Source organism: Camelus bactrianus, chromosome 8, assembly GCF_048773025.1.
Source record: "Camelus bactrianus isolate YW-2024 breed Bactrian camel chromosome 8, ASM4877302v1, whole genome shotgun sequence".
Classification (NCBI taxonomy): domain Eukaryota; kingdom Metazoa; phylum Chordata; class Mammalia; order Artiodactyla; family Camelidae; genus Camelus; species Camelus bactrianus.
This window is the reverse complement of record NC_133546.1, coordinates 26,714,447-26,734,370: the sequence shown is the minus strand read 5'-3', so window position 1 is coordinate 26,734,370 and position 19,924 is coordinate 26,714,447. Positions and strand designations below refer to the sequence as shown.

General features: G+C 37.7%; 1 long non-coding RNA gene across 1 annotated transcript in view; it reads left to right on the top strand.

The window, feature by feature from the left end:
* Window positions 1-8,826: 8,826 nt before the first annotated feature.
* LOC141578348 (uncharacterized) overlaps window positions 8,827-19,924 on the top strand; it is a 42,067-nt gene continuing 30,969 nt past the window's right edge. The window contains exon 1 of the long non-coding RNA XR_012508583.1: window positions 8,827-12,552. This is a non-coding gene — a long non-coding RNA (uncharacterized LOC141578348). The remainder of the gene's footprint in view (window positions 12,553-19,924) is intronic.

Below are 19,924 nucleotides of genomic sequence, written 5' to 3'. Positions count from 1 at the left end.
GTCAGTCTTCTTAGCCTTCACAGTTCTTTCCTAAAAGCTTTGTCTCTTAAATGTTAATAACACCTTCTCCAACCTGCATCTCATCTATAAATCCATTAAATGATAACAAGGAATAAAAATAATAATAATGAACACTTGTTGGTGCTGTGTTTCAGATATTATTCTAAGCTCCTTACAAATTGAGTTATTTAATCCAAGTAATAACCCTACAACATAGGCACAGTTTCTACCCCCACTTTTCAAATGAGGAGAATGAGGTTAAATCATTTTACCAAATCAGTTAACTAGGAGATGAAGTTTCCGAGGTTTGAACTCAGGAACTCTGGCTCCAAATCCATACTGGAAATCACATGCCAGGAGCTGTGTTAAGTGGTAGATGCATGAGGATGAGTGAAACATGGTCAGCTTATTTCAGTTAGCACTGTCCCAAGGTTCATCCATGTTGTAGCATTTACCAGAACTCATCTCCCTTGTGTCAGCATACCACATCGGGTTTATCCATTCATCTTTTGATAGGTGATAGGTACTTGGGTTCTTTTCACCTTCCGGCTATAGTAACACCGCTGTGAACATTGGTGTGTGAGTATCTGTTTAAATCCTATTTTTGATTCTTTTGAGTATACACCTGAGAGTAGAATTCCTGCATCATATAGTAAAAATGGCAAATTTTTGTGTTTACATATATTTTTAACACAATGAAATAATAGTTAAAAATAACATGATCTGTTTCTTTGGAGGACTCACATATTAATATAAGATGAAAGATGTTTGAACTAATAAACTAATCTGATATGTGCTATGTTGGAAGCATATGCAAAGTGCCGTGTGAACTAGACCATGCCTCGTATGGCTTAGTGTGGGTGCAGGGCTTTAGGGAACACTTCAAAAATGACGTTTGGGAAAATTCTTAAAGGACATGGAGATATCCTCAAGGATAATGATGGTGGCTAATGGAACTGGGGGGTAAAGGGAGGACCCTCTTTACCCCCCAGTTAAGTATTTTAAAGAGAAGAACTCCCATGAACAAAGGCTGGAAATATACCTAAACCCATCTGTGACTAATTTTATATGTCAACTTGACTGGGCCACAAGGTGCCCAGATATTTTGGTTAAGCATAATTCTGGGTGTGCCTGGGAGGGAGATTTGGGATGTGATGATCACTTGAATCTGTAGGCTGTGCAAAACAGATTCCTTTCTCTAATGAGGGGAGGGGCTCATCCAATCAGTTGAAGGTCTTTATAGAACAATAAAGATGGCCTTCCTGCAATTTAGAGGAAACTCCTGCCTAACTACTGAGCTAGAACATTAGTCTTTTCCTGCCTTCAGACTCCAACTGAAACACTGACGCTTCTTGGGTGTTGAGCCTGAAGGTTTATGTAACTTAGACTATTGGCTCTCCTGGTTCTCAGGCCTTTAAACTAAAAGTGAAACTACACCATTGGCTCTTTTGTGTCTCCAGCTTGCTGACTACAGATCTTGGGACTTCTCAGCCTCCATAATCCCGTGAGCTAATTTCTTGCGATAAGTATCTTTCTGTATTACTTAACCTTGTCGGTTCTGTTTCTCTGGAGAAGCCTGAGGAATCCACTGACACATCATAATTTGGTGTGGCCATGTGGGAAGGTGAGTGGAGAGGGTGGGAGTGCTCTTTCAGCTTCTACACTCCTGTTTGACAGTTCTCTTTACCTGTGATCTGTTTCCAAATTCTGCTTACTCGTCTTCAAAATGATGTGTTAGCTCTTGACTCCTTACTGTGGCTATGAAAGCCCTTTGGCGTTTGACTCCATCTTGGTTTTCATGGCCCTCTTCATGCCTGCGCATGACCTGTGCTCCAGCCATCCTTGGCTGTTACTGGCATGTTCCATCACGGGCACTTCCCTCCCTCTGTACGTTTGCTCATGCTTCCTTCTCTTCTAGGAATGCCCTTTCCCCATCTCTGTGTGATTCATCAAACTCATGCTTAAAATTTATGAAACAATGTAAACTAATAAGGGAGGAAAGATCTATCTGCTTAATTTGTTTATTTACTGTTCTATCCCCATTGTGTAAGGCAGTCACTGGAACATGAGATAAAGATAGAAGACAGAGGTGGGGTGGGAATTAACCGACAGGGCTCAGGATCTAGGATGAGCCATCCGTGTTCAGCTCCACCCCTACCCTTCCTGATTTGGTAATATGAACTCAGATGCATTCAGATTTATGTCACCTGCAACTGAAAAAGCTCTGGCCAATCTACTGTCTACAGAGGTTTAGCCATTAATAGTATTGAAAGAGATTTCTTGCCAAAAAAGTTGGTCACAAGTATGAGGGTCCAACATTTTCTACTGTCTCATGCTCCTCCCATCCATGAGGATATGTAAACACTAACACTCTCTTGTAATCTCAGGACCACTTTGAGCCAGGGGGAATATCTGATCTCTGAATACCTTTAAAAAAAATTAAAAAAGAGAACGTTAACTAAAAGCTAACAGAAATACCTTGTAATCAATTTATGAACCAACTACTCTTAAGAGAGCCAAGATATCTTAAGATAACTTCTTTCCATTTGAAATGAAGGCCCTGCCTTGGCTCATCATGTTCTACTGTGTCTAAAATGGTGGGCTTGATAATAAGTGTAATGATTAGTTTCATGATGATAGTACGCTTGCCATTAGTTTAAAATGCGTCTCATTATTGCCTTGCTTACTGATCCCATTATGTTCGTTTCCTCTGTACTCCTAAGAGGAAGTAATAACTAATTTCATCATATAGGACTTCTGCAATTATGTTTTTCCTTTTTAGAGTGTAATGCAAGAGTTTTCATGTATTTTACTTAGTCTAAGTGCTTATTCAGTTAAAGACTTGAGGCTTCAAAGAGGGAAACAGAAGTAGAGAGAACATCACCTTTGGACTTTAATGTTCACACTGGCTTCAGCTGAGGACCAGAACCCTGGCATCCTGGTTCCCAGCTCATAGTTCTTATTCCTTTCTGTATTGCCTTCCTCTTTTTAAAGAATGCTTTTGCATATGTTTACAAAACTTGCTTCAAAGCATAACTCCTTAGCTAAGTGAATGAGGGACCCAATCATCATTAATAAGCCTAAGAAAGGAAGAAATCTTTGTGCTTTTTTACCAGAAGTAAATTAGAGGATTTCTAATACAATTTTAATAGGCCCTATGCTCTGTAATTGCTGAGAGAAAGTCTCTAAGGGGAGTCATTTTATTAATAGCTCTGTAGGAGTTAGCATTAGAGGGATTTTTCAGGACAATAATATTTAAAAATTTTCCTCAAACAACAAAGTATAAAAATGTTCTTTGATATTTTAATCAAGTTGATGCATACATTTCTCTCAATGTGTGATGTCATTTAATGCAGTGAAAAAGGAAGAATAGAATGATATGTAAGATTTTCATACTCCAGGATCTGGGCTTCAATATTTATTAATTTCCTCAGGAGAAGTTCACAGTCCCCCCACCCCCCCACCCCACCATTTTTATTCTTTAATCAAAAAGGACTTCTTCTAGAAATTGACTGACAAATTTGATTCCTAAAATATTTTCTTTTCCAAAAATCCGATATAGCTTTCATTGCCATAAAAGCAGAAAAAAGAATCCAGAAGCCCATTTTTATTATTATACATATCATATATCATCATTCTTCATTCCCCTCACAGTGAGTGGTATCTGTGAGTTTTTGCTCTTTTGATTTCAAATGTCAGTCTAGCCGTATTTTTATGGTACAATGACATATCAAGATGTAGACAGTCGAAACATGAATTATCTCTTTTCTTGAATAGTGTTTGACAGCAAGACATTCGAAGGCTTTTTGACAGAGAAAAAACATGTTATAGATTTCCTCATTACATACTTGCTTATGGAGTATTTTTCAAAAACATCCCTTTAAGTACTTGTTTTGGTGTTGCATCCTGAAGCCAATGAAAAATCAAATGCTTTAGAATAATTGTTAGGAATATTTGGTTTTTCCTAGCTCAGAAGAGAAATAACAGCATCTTTGTTGTTACTGTTCTTCCCTTCCTGTTACTGCTTTTATTATAAAATTGCACAGTCCTGCTACGTTTTATGTCATTCATTTGCATAATCTATGGCTTTGGATACTATGTAAATATAGTTCAAAGTGTAACAAAATGCTCTTGGTTGTTCCACAAAAGATACAGGGAGGGATTGTATTAAAGGAATCTGAATGAATTTTACACACAGAGAAAACTGTATTTGTTCCGGCAGGAAGAGAGACATGGCAGATGGGCTGGAGTCTAACTAGCAACTTCATCAAGGAAGCTATCGGCTGTCCTCATTTATCACATAGTAGATGTTCAATACCTAACTGTCAGATGAAACACTGAGTAAGTGAATGAATTAACTAGTAAATCATAGATACATATTGAAAACATAAACTTCTAGGAGTTTCATTTAGAAAATTGCATTAACTTAGAATAATGCAGGTACCCTTCTCCCCAAAATGTGAAGGGCTTCCTGCATATGGTGCAAAACATACAGTGCAAATCAACTGAGATGGGATGCAACATAACAAATGTGATTTTAGATTTTCTTTACATAAAAATTACACAGTAGAAATGGATGGCCATTTGGTTTGTGTTGTTTGGATGTTCTCCTCCCTAATAGAACCAGAAACACAACTCTTTCAGCATTTTGCACTTATGAGAGCATATAATCCAAGTAGGGGAGCTGAACAACTGTTTTCATTGAAATTGGAAGAAAAGCAGCTCCATGGAAAAATACAAGTGAAATGTCATTGCAGGGCTTTTCACTGATGTTTAGCCACAGATTAAAAAAAAAAAACAACAACAACACTACAAGAGAAAAGCTAAGGTTAGATCCAGGATAAAATGAGTCATGTTTTAATGACTAAATGGAACTTTCAGATTATGGAAACACAAATGCATTTATGTCAAAATATGTGGACTGGAGCGGAGTGTACTAGGTGATTACTGTCTTGATAGGTCTTTTTTTTTTTTTTTCCAACAAACCAATTTTGGTTTTCCTTTTACTACAGCAATTGTTATTCTTGCAAAATGATCTTTGAAAAGTAGCATTTTTCCTGTCTTTGTAACCTCACATTAAGAAAACACCCATATTTCTACTTTAGTTATCACAGAGGAAGGCTGACTTCCCAACTTTAGAGAGAACAAAGTTATAGTCTTTTGAATACATGGGTGGTAATTTGAACTTGACCTAACAAAGTCAAGCTTACAAGTAGCCTAACTTCCAGAGATAGAATGCATTTACCATAGGATAGAAGTGCTAGTTTCTTTCCGTAACTTTGAGGGTGACTTACATTTAAAAAAAAAATCTTTGAAAGGTGAATAAGAGATTGTCATGAGGGCCAGTCTTTACCACAGCTTTCTTATTTTCTATCCATTACCCGAGAGTTAAACAAAATGTTTGAATGGAACATTTAATAACAAAAGACATTTATGATGTTTACTTAATGTTTTGGACCATTAAGCATCAATGACATGAGTTATTGTATGTAATATCTGGCCAGAAATCTTTTGACCAGGCTGTGTTTTACTACTCTTGGAGCTGCCAGCATCCCGATTTGAAAAAAAATCTGTGGTCAAATCCTAGTTTTCTCAGAGGACTTTGGATTTGAAAATATCACCCGTTGCCAGAAAGTACCTTTTGAAGTTTACATTAAGATGGATATTTATTTATTTTTTCTCTATAACAATGACAGTGGTTGAGATAAACTGTTTAATTCTAAATAGAAAACACATCTGCTGTGTCTGCATTGTTTGTGGTTGCTGGAGGGGTGACAATTTAAACCAAGTAGCACACATGACATTTTAAGTGAGATGTTGTGTGAGGGCTCACAGCTGCTGGCGTTGTCCTCTCCTGCTTGGCCGGGCCCAGTGGGGCCGCCGGAGCCAAAGCCCCCGTCAGCGACCCTGCTACGTACGGGTGGACATCCAGGGACGTCTTCTGCTTTCTTTCATCCTCAAAAACTGGGAGATTGGCAAAGTAGGATTTACAAACCAACATTTTCCCTAGTTATATTTACCTGTTGACTAGTAGAAACAAATTTAGATCTTTTATTCAAACTTGTTCTCCACCCCAAGTCATATTGACCTTTGTTTGAGAATGCCCGGAATTTACAGATGAGCTTAGAGAATGGATATCTTTGTAAGATCCATTTCTTCTAGTTATTTTTCAGGTGCTTCATGAAAGTTTCAAAAATTTCTTCATAAAGTCTTTCATATTTCTTGTTGCATATATGCTATGGTTGATGCATTGTTTTTACCATTTTGAATGTGATCTTGCCTATTTGTTATACACCATAGCTTTCTGTTGTATATAAGAGGGAAAGTTAATGCTTTTTACATTACTAATATGACTTGTATTCCCGATGATTTTTTGATTATTTCTAGTAGGTTTTTAGTTTGTGCTCTATAGATATTTTTTGTAATTGATAGTAACATTGCTTTCTCTGTTGTAATTATTATACTCCTTATCTAATTCTCCTGCCTAAGTGATTACCTAGCACTTCCAAAACAATGTTAAATGTTACTAGCAAAAGGGGCATCTTTATTTTTTTCCTGATTTAGTAGAGATTTTCACGTTTATGCCTGATGTTAGTTTTGCTCCAGTTTACTTATTTCTCCTATTCAATCCATAAAAATTTTAGCATGTATTTATGAAAGATAAAGATATTTTATTTTTATTGAGTATAGTTTATGTATAATATTATAAATTACAGGTGTACAATATAGTGATTCACAAGTTTTAAAGATTATACTCCATTTATAGTTACTATAAAATATTTGCTATATTCCCTGTGCTGTGCAATATGTCACTGTAGCTTATTTTATACATAGTAGTTTGTACATTTTAATCTCCTACCCCTAGTTTGCTCCTCCCTGTTTCCCTCTCCCCACTGGTAACCACTAATTTGTTCTCTATAACTTTGTCTACTTCTTTTTTGTTATGTTCACTAGTTTGTTGAATTTTTTAGATTCCACACACTAGTATTATCATACAGTATTTGTCTTTCTCTGTCTGACTTATTTCACTTAGCATAATACCCTCCAAATCAATCCATATTGCTACAAATGGCAAAATTTCATTCTTTTTTGTGGTTGAGTAGTATTCCATCATATATATATTTTTATCATCTTTACCATTCATCTATTGATGGATACCTAGGCTGTTTCTATATATTGGCAAATTATTATAAATAATATTACTATGAATATTGGGGTGCATGTATCTTTTAGAATTAGTGTTTTTGGTTTTTTTGGATATATACCCAGGAGTGGAATCTCTGGGTCATATGGTAGTTCTATTCTTAGTTTTTTGAGAAACTACATACTATTTTCCATGGTGGATGCACCAATTTACATTCCTTCTAACAGTGTACAAGGGTTACCTTTTCTTCACATCCTCTCCAACATTTGTTATTTGTGTTCTTTTTGATGATAGACATTCTGACAAGTGTGAGGTGATGTCTTATTGTGGTTTTGATTTTCATTTCTCTGATGTTTAGTGATGTTGAGCATCTTTTTGTATGCCTGTTGGCCATCTGTATATCTTCTCTGGAAAAATGTCTATTCAGGGAAAAGATACATGCACCCCAATGTTCATAGAATCATTATTTACAACAGCCAGGACATGGAAGCAATCTAAGTGTCCATCAACAGTTGAATAGATAAAGAAGATGTAGCATACACACACACACACACACACACACACACACACACACAAGGAATATTACTTGGCCACTAAAAAGAATGAAATTTTGCCATTTGTAACAATGTGGATGAAACTGGAGGATATTATACTTAGTGAAATAAGTCAGACAGAGAAAGACAAATACTGTATGTTATCACTTATATGTTCAAACTAAAAACTAAAACAAGCAAATGAATATAACAAAACAGACTCACAGATATAAAGAACAAACTAGTGGTTAACCATAGGGGAGGGGTGAGATAGGGGTAGGGGACTAAGAGATAAAAATTACTATGTACAAAATAAATAAGCAACAAGGATATATTATACAGCACAGGGAAATATAGCCGTTCTTTTATAATAAGTAAAATGGCATATAATCCATTAAAATATTGAATCATTTTGCTGTATACCTGAAAATAATGTAATATTATAAATCAACTATACTTTAATAAAAAAAAAGATGTTTTTACTGCTGTCCTTCTCATTTGGCCAATCATCTCTTCTCTTTTTAGAGTTCTTTGGCTTTTCCTTCTTACATTCTATCTAATAATATTTAACATATTGTATTACTGCCACCCATTCCTATACTAGAGTTGATGTAGTAATATGACTCTGAAAACCATAGGCTGGCCCATCTGTTATTTTCTGCTCCTCTCTGAACATCTCTCTATCTGCACTCAGGTGTGTAGATGATTGCTCAATATCTCCTAATTCCAAAACCCTCATTTTACTCATATCCTGAGAAAAAGCAATCATCACTGTATTACAATTCTAAATTCCCTGGAAAGGCTGATTGTGAAGATTTCCTGGCCCACACTGGGAAACATGTATATACTGTGTTTAATTCACTGTAGCCAGAAGAACAGAGGCATATCCAAAAACACGATTGTAGGGACCCCATGACTGCAGAGAGGCTTTCTTAAAAAAAGCCGTCAACATGAGCTAGGCAAAAAGTACAAATGAAATCTTCTACAATTTCCAATTCATCTTTATTAAATGTTTTAATAAAAAATCTTTAAAATTACCTAAAACTCCAATGTTTAAATAAATAAATAAATAAATAAATAAACAAATAAATAAACAAATAAATAAATTTATGTTAATTTTGGTAAACTAACCCCGACATTATGCTCAACACAAATGAAAAGCTGGGCAAGGTCCATTAATCCTTCCCATAGCAACATCATCTTACTTGCAGCCCATTACAAATTACTTGGAGGCAAGAACGTTTTGCAAACTTCCCTTTCCTCTTCCCCTGCGGTACTTTTTCATCCATGAGAAACTTTTTCTTTTGGGTACCAGAATTCTTCTCCCTATTGGATTTTCTGTTTTTTCTATTTCTTTTTTACTCAGGATTCCAGCTCCATTCTGCATAAACTTCTGTATCTGGCAGACACAGCCTGTATCTCATGGCTTCTTAAGTCTTGGGACACACAGGTGCTTTGTCTTGGGTCTTTACTGACTTTCAGAGTGAAGCACAGGTAAGACAAACTAAGCACTCTCTTCTGCTGGTGCTGATTGTCGCATAGAAGCTTACTCTATCATTTTTCAAAGATTTCCTCTGCAATTATGGGAACTATTAAGAAAGGCAATAGGAGTAAGCCATCCAGTCATAGTGACTGACAAAAGTTAAAGCAGTTTTCACCCTGAAACATGAACAGAAGTGTTAAAGGATACAGAAAAAACTCTTCCACCTTTCCCTCATATCACCATTATCTTATTTAAAAAATAAAAACTGCAATAAGGAATTCTTAAATTCAATTGTTATCCACATTAATTTGTTTTAACCAAAATACCTACGGCCCTAGGGGATTAGCGAAGTGCAGCTGAATAAGCATTGGATTAAAAGATAAGGTCTGAGTTTTGGAATTTGGATACTAAGTTACATGATTTAGGAAAATCCTCTCTGAGCCTCAGTTCACTTTTTTACTTTTCTGCAGCGTGTGCCTAATAATACCTGCCCTACTTAAGTTGCAAGGATACTGTAAAGATCAGTCAACACATTTTATGATAAAATATTTTTCAATTTATAAAATGTTTTATTGGTTTTGGGCGTAAGTGCCTATTTTTGATCATCTTTATACTCCATCAGGACCCAGTCAAGTATCTTAAATATAGTCTGGTCTTAATCAATGTCAAGGAATGAATTAAATAATCTTTGACCCTCTCATCACTTTCTATTGTCTTGTCCAGCACGGTAAACCTTTGTGGACTCCTTATATCATTTCATGCTTCATGGTTACTAATTGATCTCGTGTAAGTTCATTTGCTTTGATTTCTCTATTCTTTTAAGCAATATCAACCATACATTTATTAGCTTGCATACTCAGTGAAAGAAGAAAAATCTATTATATCTCTATATACTATTAGGGCACTAACACTAAGTATTTGCAAATTGAGAGAGAGATTTTAGAATACTAGATGGATAGATAGATAGATAGATAGATAGATAGATAGAGAATTGATATAGCCTTAACATGGATGAAACCCTTAAGAAAGAATATGGTGCTTACAAGGATAAAATCATGGTATCCTTACTGTTGTACATTTTGTCACCAAAGAAGCTCCTACTCCATGCTACAATCAATTTATCCCCAATGTATACTACCCGCCATATGACATTCCTTAAAATATGCTCCAGTTCACTCTGTTTTGTAATCCCCAACAGTAGGATGCTCTCAACTGGATTTCTCTTTATCCAAGTCTCTGTAATCTCCCAACCTTTTACCAAAACAATAGATTGAATTATCCTATTTGAATGGTTATAGCCTTCCTAATGATAAGGTGATACATGTTTAGCTAAAACATTCCATTCATGATTCCTGAAGAAAAACATAAATGAACATTTTAGGCATTTGAACTTATAAATTAAGTTTATTAATGCATTTGACAACTGTTTGTATGTCCCTGTAAAAGGTGCTGGCAATGCAGCTATAATGACATACAGCCTACACTTCAAAGAGTTCAAACTCAAGTGCTGAGAACGACCATTACTTTGTTCAACAATCTGTGCAATGGCATGGCAAAATGAATTGATCTATCTGCATTTAAGATACTTGAAATCTGGAAATAACTTCTGAAAAAAATTATTTTTCCTTTGCTACCTACCAAGCATGCAAGGTGCTCTGCAGGAATTATTTAATACCAACAATAATCTTGTGAGATACGTATGATTGCCTTCTCCCAGTTTCACCAAATGTCAGCTAGTTAGCAGCAGAAGCAGTTTTTGAACCTTGGGTCTGTGTGGCTTCAAAACTGGAGCTCTTAACCTCTATTTCACCTCATCTCTGATAAAGAAGACTGATTTTTCATGAAAACATGGCAACGTATAAAACAAACAAATATTATTAATATATAAAAAAGTATGTATTCAAAGTAGGAAAAAAATTCAAAAAAATAATAACAGTAAGAAATTACAAAAGAAAAATGTGAATAATCAATAAATATTTAATGAAAAAAAGTAGTGTCACTTAGCTGAGAAAGAAATGGGAATTAAAACAAACGTGTTTAGAAAATGGATGATATAGTTTACAGAAGTATTAGCGAAATGGGCAGTCTTATTGTTGTAGAAAACAAACTTGTAAAAGATTCTCAGAAGGCCATTTGGTAATACTGCGTTAACACCTTTAAGACGATAGTTCTAGGACTTTATCGTAAAGCAATTCACAAAGATGGACTTAACAATTTAACTACAGCATGGTTAAGTGTGGCATTATTGTAAAAGTAAGAAAGCAGAAGGAAATATCCAGAAAGAGAGCGACTGGTTCAATAACACATGAACAGTGGTGCCTTCAGATGAAAGAATACTTATGCAGCAACTGAAAATGACCCTGTTTTGCTTAAAATCTGAAACGTTGTTCACAATAAATTAAGTAAAAAACAAAAAGCAGGTCACGAGAAAGCATGTGTGGTTTTATCACAGATGTGTTTTTTTGTGCATGTGTGCACGTGCATGTCAAAGCATGTGTGTGCACCTCTGTTGGAGAGACAAGCTGCCAAAACCACAGCTGAGTCTGTTTATAGGTGATGGTATTATAAGTGCTTTAATTCTGGTCTTTTTGCTTTGATAAATACAATGAACGTGTATTGTTATCTTTCAGAATTTTCTGTCATGTAAGAAACTTATGAAATGAGCTACCTTATGATCTACAGTAGAGAAACTTGATATTGTCTGTGAAATAGCCTCCCTTGTTCAGTTTTTACTTTCTCTATTGAAATTGCAAAACATCCCCATTTGTGTTATGGCAGGCATTGGTCAAGTTATTAGTCAACATTTATTATGTGAGAACTGTATACTTGACTCTAAACAAAACAGAAAGAGGCAGAGGGAGCAGAAAGTAAATAAAATGCCTAAGAGTTGCGGTGCTGATGGTCCTTTGGCAGAAGCTCTTCTAATGGGCTGGGATCAGTGGCATATTTACTGCATGGACTCCTGACAAATGGGTTTGGACAGCTCTGAAGCCTCAGCTGGCAAGCAAGAGTGAGGAGAGAAGAGTAGGTGGTGAGGGAATTTAAGGCCACAGCCTGTGTCCCTGTAAGAAAACTGGATTTCGGGGTCACATACAAGATGGCAGCTGGCGTGAGGTGCTGAAACAATGGCTCGTTTCTCTGTCGGTACAGCGTTTTCTGTTTCAGTCTGTACATTCAGAAATGCTAGAAACTACCTTGGAAATAGAGAGAGAAAAGGTTCTTATTATCAATGAGAATTTAGTATTTTCCTAGAATGAAACTTTATTTTGGCTCAGGGGTCTACTCTGAGATTTATTCCAGGAATGATAGCAAGTACAGTGGCTGGAGAAGAAAACAAGAAATGCAGACTGAAGGCTCTTCGGAACCTGGGTCTCCCATCCAGGTCACAACAAGTAAGTTGTTTTCTCTCTTGTTTCCTGTTTAGACCTATGCACCCTCCTAATCTCTCTCTCCCCAGATCCCTTTTGCTTTCTTACACAAAGTAAGACCAACAAGATCCTGTGACTCTAAATCAGCAGTTCACAAAGTGTGGTCTCTGGTCCCGCGGCATCAGCATCAGATGGGAACTTGTTGGAAATGCAGATTCTCTGAAATAACATCATTTGCAACAACATGGATGGACCTAGAGATTATCATGTTAAGTGAAGTAAGTCAGCGAAAGAAAAATATCATACGAGGTCGCTTGTAAATAGAATCTAAAAAAAGATACAAATTTTACTTACAAAGCCAGAAACAGACTCACGGATATAGAAAACAAACTATGGTTACCAGAGGGGAAAAGGGGCTGGAGGGGTAGATTAGGAGTTGGGATTAACAGATACACATCACTATATATAAAACAGATAAACAACAAGGATTTACTGTGTAGCACAGGGAGCTATAGTCAATTTCCTGTAACAAGCCATAATGGAAAAGAAACTGAAAAAATATAGGTGTTGATATGTATATGTATAACTGAATCTCTTTGCTATACACCTGGAACTAACATTGTAAATCGACTACACTTCAATAAAAAGAAATGAAAAAATGCAGGTTCGCAGGCCCAACCCCAGCCATACTAAGTCAAGATTTCTGGGAGGGCAGCTTAGCCATCTGTGTTCTAACAAGTCCTCCAAGTCAGTCTGAAGCATGCTCAAACTTTTGAACCACTGGTCTAAACGATGCCACTTTCAAACGTCTCTGGGTAAAAGTAAAAGAAAGTAGTCAAGTATAAAATCTAAATATCGATGCATAAAAATAGATGCCTCACCAAAAATGTAATTCATCTTTTAAAAATTTTTGAGGAGTATTTTTTGAGTTCAACATTTTTTTTTCAAATTAGTGAGCACCATGTTTAATAAAACCTGTATTTGTATTTATATTTATATATATATACACACCATATACTAGAAAGTTTTCAAAATTATACATATGTATATAAGCATATGGAATTTTATTTTAAAGACTGCTGGTGATATGGTCATCTATGTCTATCTAAGTTTCCTTTTTGTTAATGCGGGAGACGTTAAGAGGAGAAAGCTCAGTGGGAGGACTCTTCCCCTCTCTTAGAATATATTTCACAACCTTTTTCGCCTTCTCAAATTTCCAGTACTCTCTTCCCTGTTCTCATGTAGCTGATGACCTTTATTCCCCTCAGGAAAACTCACCAAAGCTGTCAGAGGGTGAGAGGTAAATGCCCACATGCTTGGACCAGCTCATCCATCAGCCACCTTGTTTGCACTCACACTCTTCTGCTCTCGGACGGATGGACTTGTGCCTGAATCTCACACAAGTGTATCCTTCCTCCAGCATCATTAACTAATCACTCTCTATTGCGTCCCTCCCCTCAGCACACAGACATGTTATATTCACCATCCAAAAAAGTCCTTCTTTTACAGCATATTCCCACATCCTCTCCAGATACTGCTCCATTTCTCCCCACTTCCCTTTACAGCAAAACTCCTCAGAGGAGCTATTTATACTCACTGTCTCCCCTTCCTTTCTTCACATTCCCTTTGGAAGCCACTCTAAGCCGGCTATCATCCCAAGTGCTCCACCAACACAGTGCTTCTTGGGTCACCGAGGACCCCCACATTACAGATGAAATGGTCCCTTCCCCATCCTCAGATTACCTGAACACCTACCTTTGACATAGTTCCCAAATCTGGATCTGGAAATACTTAACTTGGATTCTCATGGATTTTTCTTGCTCTGTTTTTCCCTTACTTTAGTCACCATTCTTTCTTAGTTTCCTTTGCTGGCTCTTTCTCATCTTCTTCCTCTTAACCTCCAAAAACTGGGCACCCCAGAATTAGTCCTTTGACCTCTCTTTTCTCCATCCACTTCCTGGGGATTTCATAGAGAGCCAGTGCTTTGAGTACTTCATATGGATGAATACCAAATTTACATCTTTAGCCTTGACCTTCTCCCTGGTCTAGTCGATTGCCTTCTGATATTTCCACTTGGATGTCTACAGGGGGTCAAAGACCTCCAGCCAAAGACCACCAGGAACACACACCGAAGTCCTGTAGGGTAGGACCAGGCCAGCTCCCAGATGCCAGAGGCTGCTTTTCTCCTTCTCAGTGGGCATCTTGGACTTGAAATATAAACACAACTCATGATTTATCCCCCTCCCCTACTTCTCACTAAACCTGTGTCTCTCAAGTCTTCCTCATTAGTAAAGGACAACTTAAGTTATTAGGACTAAAGTCCTCCATGATTCCTCTGCTTCTCAGGTAATTTATCAGCAAATTCTGGTGGCTCTACCATCAAACTATGTCCCAGTCCTGACCATTTGTCATGCCCATCATCCTAGACAGAGCTCTAATCATGTCTCACTTAGACTATTGCAAAGGCCTCCTTCTTGGTCTCCCTGCATTCACCCATCCACCCTTACCATCTCTTCTCCACATAGCAGTCAAAGTGATTAGTTAAAAATGCAAATCAGACTATGTTACTGCTCTTCTTTAAAACTTCTAACACAACAGAAGCCAAAGGCCATGGTCTTCTGTGGTCTGTGTCCACATTGACTCTCTGACCTCCCTTCCTCTCTCCCCTGCTCAACCTGCTGCCCTGCTAGTCTCCTTCTGCTCCTCAAACACACCATGTGCACTGCCCCTCAGGACCTTTGCACTTGCTGCACTCTGTGCTCTCACGTTCTACTCCCAGATAGCTGCACAAGGTTCTCTCTCCTTCCATTTAAGCTTCTTTCATGTGTCACCTTATTAGACCGGCTGTCCCTGATCACCCCTCTAGTTGCTCTTTTTCCATTTACCCTCTTCTATTTGTCACAATACTTAGTGCCACCTGATATATTTTATTTATTGTTTCCTGTCTGCCTCTTCCCGCTAGAATGTAAGCTACATTCAATTTGGGACTAGCTTGCTCACTGCCGTACCAAAGTATTGTCTTGCTCAAAGAATATTTTTGAAATAGTGACATAGTTTAGAAAAATGTTCCTAGAACTAACCTTTCCTTGATGCACTGAAGAAATATAGTGCCAAGTTTGGCACTGCAGCAGAAAGAAACTTTTTGAATAAGGTTTCTAATAAATGAGTGAACCTTACAAATGAAGAGGGTGAGAAAAGGGATGATGGGGCCCGGGGATGGAGCCAAGAGCCATAGAGCTGCAGTACGTGAGGTCCTAATGCACAGGGTCAGGGCATTGCATTCTCGTGCCCATTCTCCAATGGCCAGCTGAGTGGTCTTGGGCAAAGGAGCCATACTTTCCCTGGGTCTCCCTTTCCCCATCAGTAAGATACGGTTTAAATGATTATTAAGACACAATATTCTGATTATAAAAACATTGTAACTAACCTTTTTTTTTGTTTGTAGGATAATTTGTAGAATTATGCCTTCATCTTCATTTTCCATTACAGCCATCCCCTCCTCTCCACCTCTTCTCCCCCTCTCTCCCCCTCCATCTCTTCCAAATGTTCTGTTACCCTCCATGGCACCAAAATGATCCCAGGCACCAGACTCCTGGTTGTGGAATCATTTTAAGACATTATTTCTCTTTGGCCAACATCCCTAATCCATCATCAGTGCAGGCTGATCATCCTACCTGAAAATTCCCATTTTGTTTGCCACACCCCAGACTCTCCGCAACTCATGCCTGAATCACCGTGGTTATCTCCTCCTTGGAACCATCTCCAAGCGCCTCTCACATTGAATTCTCCCAAATGCAACAGGTGTCGTCCCTGAAAAGGAAGTTTTCATTACGTCCGTCCTTTCTCAGACACTCAGGCAATTTCTAGTCTTTGCACCCTAATTAAGGACTAGCTCCTACCTTCCATGTTAATCTCTTTGCTCAGCATCCCTCATTCTGTCTCCTCTCAAATGAGTTTGAAGGTGTTTCTCTATCTCCAACAAGATTTCCTTGCTCTTGCCTCTGATGTGTTTCCAACCCTCTCTGAATTAAAAAAAAAAAAATTTTCTTTAGAGAGTCTTGGGTTGTTTTTGCTTGCCTCTGACCATAGGTAAGCAGGACATCTGAGCTGTAAGTGCATTCTTCTATGCCATATTCTCAGGGAGATGGCTGGCTTCTGCTGCAGTGCTATTCTGAGGCAAAGGATCCTTGCTGGGGCTGATAACCCCACTCTGGAGCCCTACCTCCTGACATGCCCCAAATCACTATGCCCCCACCCCACTGCACCACTCCCCCTCCTGCATGCTCCCTCCTCTGCAAGCCCAGTGAGTTTTTCTGATGCTCTTGGGCTTTTGGAGACACAAGCCAGAAAGTGGACAGGAAAACAAAAGGGAAAGTTAGAAAAAATGTTATCTGTCACCAAGAACATGAGACAGCTTTTGCTGAAAAATAGACCCATGTCATATCTGATAATACAAAATTCTCCCTTCAGGTATTTGATGTGGATACATGACAGGGGGTTTATTTGTTCCACTTGAGACAGATGCAGATGGCCCCTCAACAGCATTGTAGGAAACTTACCCATTTGTACTTGGCCCCAGTCCTCACATTTTGAAAAGATAAGAAGCATCTCCCAGGGTAAGCTGAGAAATACATGTAAGAATTAATTTATCATAAACTTTGTACATTTCTGACATGAAGGATAAGAAAAATAGAGTGAACATCTGAAACACGTGAAGATTAAATCTCACCCTTCAAATTCACAGGGAACTTGCCCTGGAATGAGTGATAGTTGTGGCTAAGGGACCATACAATCTGGCGTGTATCAGAGGAAACAACATAGAATAGGAAAGGCTTAACTGGAAGATGAGCAGGATTGCAGCCTTTTGCTGTAGGAAGAAGTCCCACCAGTGGAGGAAAGCGGAAAAGCACATGCTTTATCTTTTTACTCTAATTTCTAATTCTAAAAATATTTTTTTCAAAGTATGTTATGTTTATATTTCTGTTCTCTTCACAAACCCAGCATCACACCATTTCTTTGTGACAATCACTTCTGTAATCACAGCTTTGGCGAAGGTCTTAGAAATTCTATACCTATTACTTTTTCGACACATAGATGGTTACCAGATTAACTCATGGGCCCATTCCTTCTTTATTAGCTTTAGAACAGTTTATTGCAGCTCATTTTAAAATATGGATTGAGTTCTTTGTCTCTTGGTCTGATTTTTGCTTTAGATTGGGTCAAGTGTCTTTTCAGGCTTCTCAATTACATTTTGGAATGAAAGACTTCTCTTTACAGGTATTCATAAGTTAGGCAGCAGACATTCTGATTTCATTTGTTTTTGTTTTTTATTTTTGTTTTCGCCTGAAGTGTAGAAAAGACAAAAGTATACAATCAGGATTTTAAAGCTGAAACAAGAAACCCAAGCCATAGCTTTTTTTTTTTTTTTTTTGCATTTACAGACACTGAGGCCCAGATTAGGTAATTTATTGAAAGTTAAATATCTTGTAATGATAAAATTGAGAATGGAGAGGAGATTATCTGCATCCTAATCTTTTTGAAAAATAACCCCAGGGTGAACATCTATCTTGCTTACTGTTATATCAACAGAGCCTAGTACTGAGCATATATGGTGCATGAGAGATGTATCATAAATATTTGTGAAATATTATGAATTAATAATTGAATGTCCAAGTCTGGAAGCCAAAATGGCCAAGATGATTTTAGAAATGACCTAGAAAAGCAACTCTAAAGAAAAAAAATAGATACTCTGTGAATTCATTATGGTCCTAAGCCTATTTCTGGTCAAAGGTATTTGCAAGGGTGAAGTGTGGAGGAATATATACCATCCTAACACTAATTCAAAAGAAAGCAGCAGAGAAGCTATGATAATTTCAGGCAGAGCTGACTTCAGACCAAAGAAAGTTACCAGGAAATAAGAGAGGCATTTATGTAATGATGGCGTCAATTCTCCAAAAAGCCGTAACAATCTGATGTATCCAACAGAGCATCAGTAAGGTGCTCCTTCCTCAGGATGTAGGGGCACAGGCTGTGCTTCAATGTTACCACAAATAATTAACGCTTCATCTTTGGCCTTTCATTATTGAAACATTCTTATGTATTATTTATATTTTAAACTGTTAGGTGAAAGGAGATTTATTCTCTTTTTACTTTTGATTCTTCCCCTAGCGATTGCTAACCTTGCCCTGCACACACATTGAGAGCTCAGTAAATATCATTGGTTTGCTGAAGTCCCATGTGCCCTTTCCCCGTTATTGAGATTCATAACTAGGACCTTCCTGACCACAGAACTGCAGAGCAGTGACAGTTCTCAGCCATGCCTTTCTAGCACAAGCAAGTCATCTGTTCTTGTGCAGACTTGCCACTGGCTCACAGGCTTGTTGTTGTTTTGAGAGTAAAATATAAATATAGATACAGGTACAGATATATACTCCCAGTAAAAGTGACGTTCCTTTCCTTTCTCCAGTTCCAGGCTGCAATACAGAATCCTACAAGGACTGACCAGAGCCAGGAAGTCAGAAAGCCAAGCTAAGAAATGTAGTGGAAATTTCAATATGGAGATACTGGTCTCATTGGCTGCTAGATATAGAAGGTGAAGACATCAGGTTTATGTAGACATGAGGTTTTAAGCAAAATTAGTAAAATGCTTGGGACTTAGAGAAGACAGAAACTCAGTGTAGACTTATCAAGGAAATACTAGTTCTTTTGCACTCTAACTCCTCAACATAAAAATCTTGGGAGCAGCTGTCCGTTCTTCTCCTTGTTTCCTAAAATTTGTCCAGCTCCCTCTTGACCCACTGTGCAGTTTGGCAGTTTGTTTCACATTCCGCTTGTCCCCTTTGTGCAGAGAGAGCCTGTCTGTGATGCTCCCCTCCCTACACCAGGGCTATTGCAGGAAATGCCTGCAGCAACATCACCATCTACTTTGCCCCCTTCCTCCTGTTCATCAGCTTTCTCTGTTTGGTGTTCTCCTGACCCTCCACGAGACACTCCACAGCTCTATGGCTTCTCATTTGATGTTGAAACAATTACGTTTAACTATCTTATTTTCTTCTTGTTTCTATTCCTATATACTCAATAAATGTGATTTTTTTGGCTCTGCTATTTAAACTCATCTATGCTCTTCCATAGTTTGTAAGGTGGAGTATTTTCACTTCTGAGATTAAGTCTGAGAAATGGCTATTTAAAAAAAAATGTGAATGTTCTGGGAAAAGTCCTCTTTCAGATCTTACGCCAGAATCTTTTTATTCTTACCAGTTTCCACACTGGTCATGGATGAAGAAAAACTCTTTTAGGCTGCTCCTGTGTGATCATGCTGGGCATTCCTATTCAGTTATAAACCCACTAATTGAAGCAATGATTGGCTTTTACAGTCTTGAACCAGGGAACTCAGGAG